This window comes from Schistocerca nitens, chromosome 7 (genome assembly GCF_023898315.1).
Source record: "Schistocerca nitens isolate TAMUIC-IGC-003100 chromosome 7, iqSchNite1.1, whole genome shotgun sequence".
In the NCBI taxonomy this organism is placed as follows: domain Eukaryota; kingdom Metazoa; phylum Arthropoda; class Insecta; order Orthoptera; family Acrididae; genus Schistocerca; species Schistocerca nitens.
Window position 1 is genome coordinate 50,680,417 of NC_064620.1, and position 8,742 is coordinate 50,689,158.

The following is an 8,742-nucleotide window of genomic DNA, read 5'->3' on the forward strand; positions in this document are numbered from 1 at the left end:
TGGTGGGTCTGACACACCGGTGTCAATGTGTTCTTTTTTCCATTTCCAGGAGTGTATATTCTAGGGGACTGATGGCCACAGCAGTTAAGTCCCATAGTGCTCAGAGCCAATTCCAACGGACTTGGGCAATTCCAGCAAGACAATGCCACACCCCACACTTTCAGAATTGCTACACAGTGGCTCCAGATAGCATATCTTGCTACTTGCTGTTCTTAAGAGATGTCCATCTCCCCCCCCCCCACCACCACCCACCGTACTCTTAAGGATTTATGATGGATTGCCCTGAACGATGCAGGATTCTTGTTGGCAGTTTCCTCCATCTCTACTTCAGATATTAGTTTAGTCCATGCGACGTCGTTTTGCGGCACTTCTGCGTGCTCGCGGGGGGCCCTACGTGATATCTGGCAGGTGTACCAGTTTCTTTGGCTCTTCAGTGTAGATAACAAGAAATCCAGAGTACAAGAAAATCACTAATTGTTGACGTGGTTCAGACTCATCTGACACGTATAACTCTCGACAAACGTTCAGGTGAATAGGACAATACCCTAATCTACACACGGACTATGAGAAGACCAGACCCGCGATGATCGTGCAGTGAGTTCCTGAATCCGCCAGAATACCGAAAAACTACGCATGCAGCTACCCCTTCCGATTGTGTCGTAATGAGCCTTTAATCACTCGCTTATAGCACTGTATTTCTAAATGTGGCTAATCCTCAAAGCGCACCTAGCAACACATCTTGAATCTCGCACCCTGCCTTCACAAGCAGCGACTTCTCTACATATTCAGCACTCAGGTGCGTGGAGGTAGTGTCGCAATCTGCCACGGACTGAGACTCATCAGCTCCTCATCGCATCTGCAGAGGAGTTGTCTGAGTCCAGTGACCTCTTCCATATCCCCAGCCTACGTCCGTTGGGTCGTGTTCCCAGTCGAAGTGCGTTTTCTACCGACGCAGGGTTCCGTCTCCACTTTACAAGTCTGCATAATTCTCGTGCGCCAGTGAAAACGACTGTGAGAAGTGCTGGCCAATGATTAACAAGACATCAGTCCCGCCACCTTGCAAAGCTTTTGCGACATGAACCAATCGTTACACTTTCGGGCATTCAATACTTAAACAGTTCCTAGTTATTCTCCCACTCCTCAGCCAAGTTTGACTTTTTTTAGTCAACATGATCGGCTCAGTGTCCACACTTCTCGGAATTTCTCGTCATGAATTCTCCTACTCTGCTGTTTATTTAGATCAGACAGCGAGGAGCCTTCGTACAGCTTTTTAGGCTAGAGTTTATTCACCTCGCGTAAAGCAGCGACAGTATGTTGGTCCAGTGCTTCACAAAAGGAAAGGAATTCCTGCTCACAAAGCAGCTCGGCCGCTTCTCATTGACTGCCCCTCGCATAGCATTCTCCGCGGTCGACTTTTCGGCTCTAACGACGTTCGTGATTCCAGGTATTTGCCACGCTATGTTAACTATCTCTCTGAGTACATTCCTCGCCCCCATTAACGCACAGATCGCATTAGACGAAAACTGCGGGAAGGTGATTCTCAGCCTTGAATTGGCTGGATCACTGTCCGGTACTTGATCTTAGAAGTCAAATCACCTTGCGCTATTGACCTGAAAGACGAGACGTAACCCCCAGGCTGTCGGTCCTAATGTCTGATCACCGACCTGCCAACTGTGTCCGTACTGGATAATCATATACGGAACTGAACTACAGAGGAAACTACACTAATGGCTATTAAAATTGCTACACCAAGAGGAAATGCAAATGATAAACGGGTATTCATTGGACAAATATATTATACTAGAACTGACATGTCATTACGTTTTCACGCAATTTGGGTGCATACATCCTGAGAAATCAGTACCCAGAACAACAACCTTTGGCCGTAATAACGGACTTGATACGCCTGGGCATTGAGTCAAACAGAGCTTGGATGGCGTGTACAGGTACAGCTGCCCATGCAGCTTCAGTATGATACCACAGTTCATCAAGAGTAGTGACTGGAGTATTCTGACGCGCCAGTTGCTCGGCCACCATTGACCAGACGTTTTCAATTGGTGAGAGATCTGGAGAATGTGCTGGCCAGGCACTCAGTCGAACATTTTCTGTATCCAGAAAGGCCCGTACAGGACCTGCAAATTGCGGTTGTACATTATGCTGCTGGAATGTAGGGTTTCGCAGGGATCGAATGAAGGGTACAGCCACGGGTCGTAACACATCTGAAATGAACGTCCACTGTTCAAAGTGCCGTCAATGCGAACAAGAGGTGACCGAGACGTGTAACCAATGGCACCACAACCCATCACGCCGGGTGATATGCCAGTATGACGATGACGAATACACGCTTCCAATGTACGTTGACCGCGATGTCGCCAAACACGGATGTGACCATCATGATGCTGTAAACAGAACCCGGATTCATCCGAAAAACATGAAGCTTTGCCATTCGTGCACCCAAGTTCGTCGTTGAATACACCATCGCAGGCGGATGCAGCGTCAAGGCTAACCGCAGCGGTGGTTTCCGAGCTGAGAGTCCATGCTGCTGCAAACGTCGTCGAGCTGTTCCTACAGATGGTTGTTGTCTTGCAAATGTCCCCATCTGTTGACTCAGGGGCCGAGACGTGGCAGCACGATCTGTTACAGCCATGCGGATAAGATGCCTGTCATCTCGACTGCTAGTGATACGAGGCCGTTGGGATCCAGCACGGCGTTCCGTATTACCCGCCTGAACCCACCGATTTCATATTCTGCTAACAGTCATTGCAACTCGACCAACGCGAGCAGCAATGTCGCGATACTATAAAGAGGAATCGCGATAGGCTGCAATCCGACCTTTATCAAAGTCAGAAACGTGATGGTACGCATTTGTCCTCCTTACACGAGCAAAGTTTCACCAAGCAACGCCGGTCAACTGCTGTTTGCGTATGAGAGATCGGTTGTAAACTTTCCTTACGTCAGCACGTTGTAGGTGTCGCCACCGGCGCCAAGCTTGTGTGAATGCTCTGAAAAGCTAATCATTTGCATATCACAGCATCTTCTTCCTGTCGGTTAAATTTCGCGTGCGTAGCACGTCATCTTCGTGGTGTAGCAATCTTAATGGCCAGTAGTGTACATGCAAGACAACCACAAAACACGAAATTAATGTAGACAAGTTACTCCTAGCAGTCACTGTCATTAATAATTAAAAAGTTAACTATTTTCGTAATTGATGGAAATAAAGTTCAGACAGCTATGATTTTCAATGAGTTGCTACCAGCACACGGTAAGTGCCAGTTCGGAAGTAGGCTGCCACGTATCAAAGGATTGCCTTGCTAGTCAAGAGTTATTTGATATTGTTTTTATCAAACAGGTGAGAGGATCTCATTGGAGCAAGTGCGTCACCCTCCCGGACGCAATCGTCGTCGCGGAAGTACATGAGGGGAGCCGCGGTTGTACCAGCACCGGCTGAAACTCCTGCCTTCATCCGCCCATATATTCCGCCGCAGTTGGGGCCTCCCCAGGGCGGTCCACCTGCGTCCACGTGACGGCAATCTCTGCCTGCATCTGGCGCCGGCCGCCACTTTGGGAGGATCGCCCACTAAAGCCCGCATTACCTGCCGCCACCGCGGCGCTGATCCCCTGCGAAAACACGCGCGCCGCTTTTTCGGGCCCCACTTTCTGCCCGCGTCGCAGGGCTTAGCCGGATCCCTGGGTCCGGCCTGCCGATGCTCCTACGGCCGTCTGCCTTCCGGGGGCGTTCCGCAGCTCGCCCGTGTCCGCTAAACGCCTGGTCTGGTTTCGCCGATACTCCGCCGCTGGCGTTCTCTTGTTTCATTACTGACGAAAGTGCGTCGTACGTCGCGCATGCCCCCACTGTTACGACAGCTTCTGCAAATACTTCCTTTCGTAGGCTAACGAATCTGGGATTGAGGACTTGCAGCTTCTGTCCAGAATAATTTCTGACTGTACCATACACTCGAGCTGAATGAGCTGAAAGTAACTCACAAATGACTAACAAATAATACATACATAGATGAACGGAAGAAGTATTCACAATATTAAAAACTACCGTCCTATCAGCTTGCTCTCAATTTTGTAAAAAATTTTCACAAAGATCTTGTTAAACCGAATTAGTTCCACCCTAGACTCAGCCCAAACTATAGAACAAGCAGGATTCCGAAGCAATTTTAGCACAATTGACCACATTCTGACCGTTAGTGAAGTGATAAGCAGAGCGAATGAATACCAACTGCCTCTCTGCATTGCCTTTGTTGACTTTGAAAAGGCATTTGACTCCGTTAGCCATGTAGCTGTCGTCCAAGCTTTGAGTGAGCAAGGAGTGGGAGCAGCATACATTGAAGTGCTCAGGAAAATCTACGAGAATTCTTCAGCTAATGTTAACATCGGCGAATCAACTCAAGAATTCCGCATCATGAGGGGTGTCAAACAAGGCGATCCCATCTCCCCAAAACTGTTCTCTGCTGTATTGGAAATGGCTATGTCAAAGTTGAGGTGGGAAGGTAAGGGAATTAGAATTAATGGAAGAAGGCTTACCAACTTGAGATTTGCTGATGATATTGCCTTACTGGCCAAAGACTTCGCAGAGCTCCAAAACTTAGTTAGAGATCTTGCATCGGAATGTCAGCTGGTTGGCTTGAACATGAACCTTTCCAAAACAAAAGTAATGTCCAACAAGTGGGTCCCAGCTGGAGATGTGAAGGTCAAGGACAGTCTGCTAGAAGAGGTCAGTGAATATGTCTACCTTGGCCAGATTATAAATATGAAGGGAGACATAAGGCCAGAAATCAAGCTTGGCTGGCAAGCACTTGGGAAGAATTCAAAAGTGTTCAGATCAAAAATGCCAGTAAATTTGAAGAAAGCAGTATTTGATCAATGCATTCTTCCTGTGATGACGTATGGCTGCGAGACATGGACACTGAACTCATTTACAAAAGGGAAACTTAGGACAGCACAGAGAGCGATGGAGAGATCAATGCTGGGCTATACAAGAAAGGACGGAAAAGGGCAGTTGACATCCGGTCTGTCACGAAGGTTAATGACATCTTAGAGACAGTAGGTTCCTTGAAATGGCAGTGGGCTGGCCACGTCGCAAGAAGAAAAGACAACAGATGGACGAAGCTAGTACTGGAGTGGAGTCCGAGGGAGCACCGGAGGCCTAGAGGAAGACCACCAGACAGATGAGACAAAGACATCAAGAAGATCGCTGGTAACACCTGGCAGAGAACTGCCCAAGACCGTCCCACTTGGAGAAGCCTGCTGAAAGCCTACCTGAATCCACGACTCGAAGAGGCCACATCATTTAATGATTGAATTGGCTGATGATGATGATGATGATGAGATGAACGGAAAAATTATGTCGAGTGCCCATTGCCAGACTTAATGATGCCACGTGACGTTGCGGGCACATGACATGGCAAAGGAAATACACAGGGTGCCCCCACCCCCACCCAAAAAAAATAAACACCGACAACAACGCTTAGTATTTGTACGTGAAGAAAAAAAAAATGAAATGATCGTATGGCACTGTGGGCCGGGAGGTCCCATCCGGGGACGTTCAGCCGCTGAGTCCGAGTCTGATTACATTCGACGCGACATTATGCAACTCGCGTGCCGCTGATGAGGATGATTGATGATGAGGACAACACAACACCTAGTCCAAGAGCGGAGAAAATCTCCAACACGGCCGGTAATCGAACCCAGGCCCGCTGCATGAAAGGCAAGCACGTAACAACTCAGATAAGCAGGCGGACTACGGAAAGACAAACTGATGGGTTTTCAAGTAGGAACCAATATCTGGAGATGCATGGCTCGGGTGCTGGAGAGCGTCGAAGTGTAAGATGGGTTTGCGTTCCACATTACGTCAATAAAAACAACGTGATAAGCACAACGCGCTGTCTACACCAGAAACGAGAACCTCCTACGTCAATGCTGAGCCTGCGTCGGCCGTGCTGAGCCTCAACAACATGAGCCAATGACTGCGGTGGTGTTTGAAGTATTTCAATCGTTGCGTGGACTCTAGCAATAAGGTCCTCCACTCACGTTACGGGAGTGCCATATAATACACTCTTCAAATTACCCACATAAAATAATCGCGAAGGGTCAGATGTGATGAACGTGCTGACCATTTAACTGGTGAACCCCTAACATTCCACCGGCTGGGATATGAGGCTTAGAAATGATGCCGCACATCGACATCAAAGTGATCAAAGTGTCTGGAACTTCGTCGTGTTGCAACCACATGTCCATACGAACACGTTTAGTGACGGTTCATCCAATAGAATAGGCAAAACATCTCTAATAAATTTGAGTACATCGGTGCTGTTAGTCTTTTTGGCATTAGATGTGGCACAATGATATGGTAAACACATATTCTGGTCTATATGTTAATACCGACCCCGTGTTCGTGATTTTGAGTCACCGGATTCCTGATATACACGGTGCACCCGTGAAATGGTCGTAGGGGAAAGTCTCTACTGCATCGCTACCTCGGAGATGCTGTGTCTCATCGCTTGTGCGCCGAGTGTAACACAACGTTGAAACTCATTTAAATCTTGATAACCTTCCATTGTACGAGCAGTAACCAATCTAACAACTGTGCCAGTCACTTGTTGTCTTATGTAGGCGTTGCCGACCGCAGCGCCTTATTCTGCTTGTTTACATATCTCTGTATTTGAATATGTATGCCTACACTAGTTTCTTTGGCGCTTCGGTGTGTATGCGAACAGGAAGACGAATCTTTCAAGCATTTTCGACAAAACAGAATTTTAAAACCGATGGCGTACTTATACACAAAGTGACAGCAGCTGAGCGACTAAGTGCTTACATCCACAAGTTAAAGGCCTGTGGATCGAATCTCACTGTCGGTTGTTTTATTTTCACTCCCACGTAATTACAACAACAGATTTATTATGACCGTGGATATTATCAGTAAGTAACCATTCTTAATGATTTTCCTAGTCTTTATCTTGGAAAAGGGGAAACAGTCTTAAGGACGCTGACAGTAAAAAGGAACACATGAGAATTTTCGCCGGCCGTTGTGGCCGAGCGGTTCTAGGCACTTCAGTCCGGAACCACGCGACTGCTATTGTCGCAGGTTCGAATCCTGCCTCGGGCATGGATGTGTGTGATGTTCTTAGGTTAGTTTGGTTTAAGTTAGATGTTAAGTCCCATAGCGCTCAGAGCCATTTGATTTTTGATCAAACACATGATAACGGTAGTTTTGGCATGTTTATTAAGATATGGTCTCACGATTCAACATGTGATCAGAACGGCCTTCCGACTCAGTAACGTGCTTCATCCGTAACACGGCATGGTCGATAGTTGTTCGCAGCATATCCGGTGTAATGAGAGCGATATGTCGTCCTAAGCTATCCTTCAGATCAGGAAGAGTCCGGATACATTCCTGATAGCCGCAGCGTTCTGATTTTCCCATAACCAGAAGTCACACGAATTAAGGTCGGAGAAGTGGGACGGCCACATATTTTGAAATTTGTTGTGACCAGACGAAACTATTTTCGGCGAGCCGCAACTGTGGGTTCTTTGATTGCTTGGGAGAAGGCTCATGAAACTAGGACACATAAAATATTAATTCACTTTATCACATAAATGAAATAAGATTTACTTAACTTTTGCAATGTTCTTTGCCTCAGTATCACCTTGTAATTCACAACTGTCACTGACTTTGAAAGCATCACTTGAAAAAAAAAAATGTTCAAATGTGTGTGAATTCCTAAGGGATCATACTGCTGAGGTCATCGGTCCCTAGACTTACACATTACTTAAACCTACTTAAACTAACTTATGCTAAGAACAACGCACACACCCATTCCCGCGGGAGGACTCGAAACTTCGGCGGGAAGGGCCGCACAGTCTATGACATGGCGCCTCAAACCGCGCGGCCACTCCGAGCAGCTATCGTCACCTAATGTTCAGATCAACAAGCTGTCCTCCTGCAGAACAAAATGTAAGCTTTACGACAGTACGTTTCATCAGGAACTTTAAACATGTCACTGTCCTACACGATGATGTTGACTGCCACAGCCGAGGTCTCTAACTGGGCTGAGCTGTTGCATGCTCAGCACTCCATTGACCTCAGTGTGAGGGCGCTGCTGTGCTGAGAGGGAGACGTCACTTCTCGAGTGTCTCTCAATCGTCATTGCGTATTGTGGTACCGATGTGGATTACTGACTTTTGTGAGCCACCGTGATCTCTGGACGATAACGCAAAGTTGCTTAGTGATGATGAGGTCGTTACGAAAGATTTCTCGAAGCAAATCCTTCACCTGGGAAGCGACATGTGATATCGCCTCATCTGGGGTGAAAATAGTAGTGTGGAGCCGGCCACGGTGGTCTCGCGGTTCCAGGCGCGCAGTCCGGAACCGTGCGACTGCTACGGTCGCAGGTTCGAATCCTGCCTCGGGCATGGATGTGTGTGATGTCCTTAGGTTAGTTAGGTTTAAGTAGTTCTAAGTTCTAGGGGACTTATGACCACAGCAGTTGAGTCCCATAGTGCTCAGAGCCATTTGAACCATTTTTTTAGTAGTGTGGACACAGTGGTGTCCTTCCACAGCTGGAATCACCTGTTGCAAAAGAAGGCCCTGCTATCTTGCAGATGTCACTGTACACCTGAAAGAACTGTGAGGCAATATCTCTTCGAAGAAAAACGGACCAAGAAAGAAGGGGCGAAACCACACCACACAATCACATACGGTGAGAGTATGTCCCTGCACAGCCGACCGCTGTG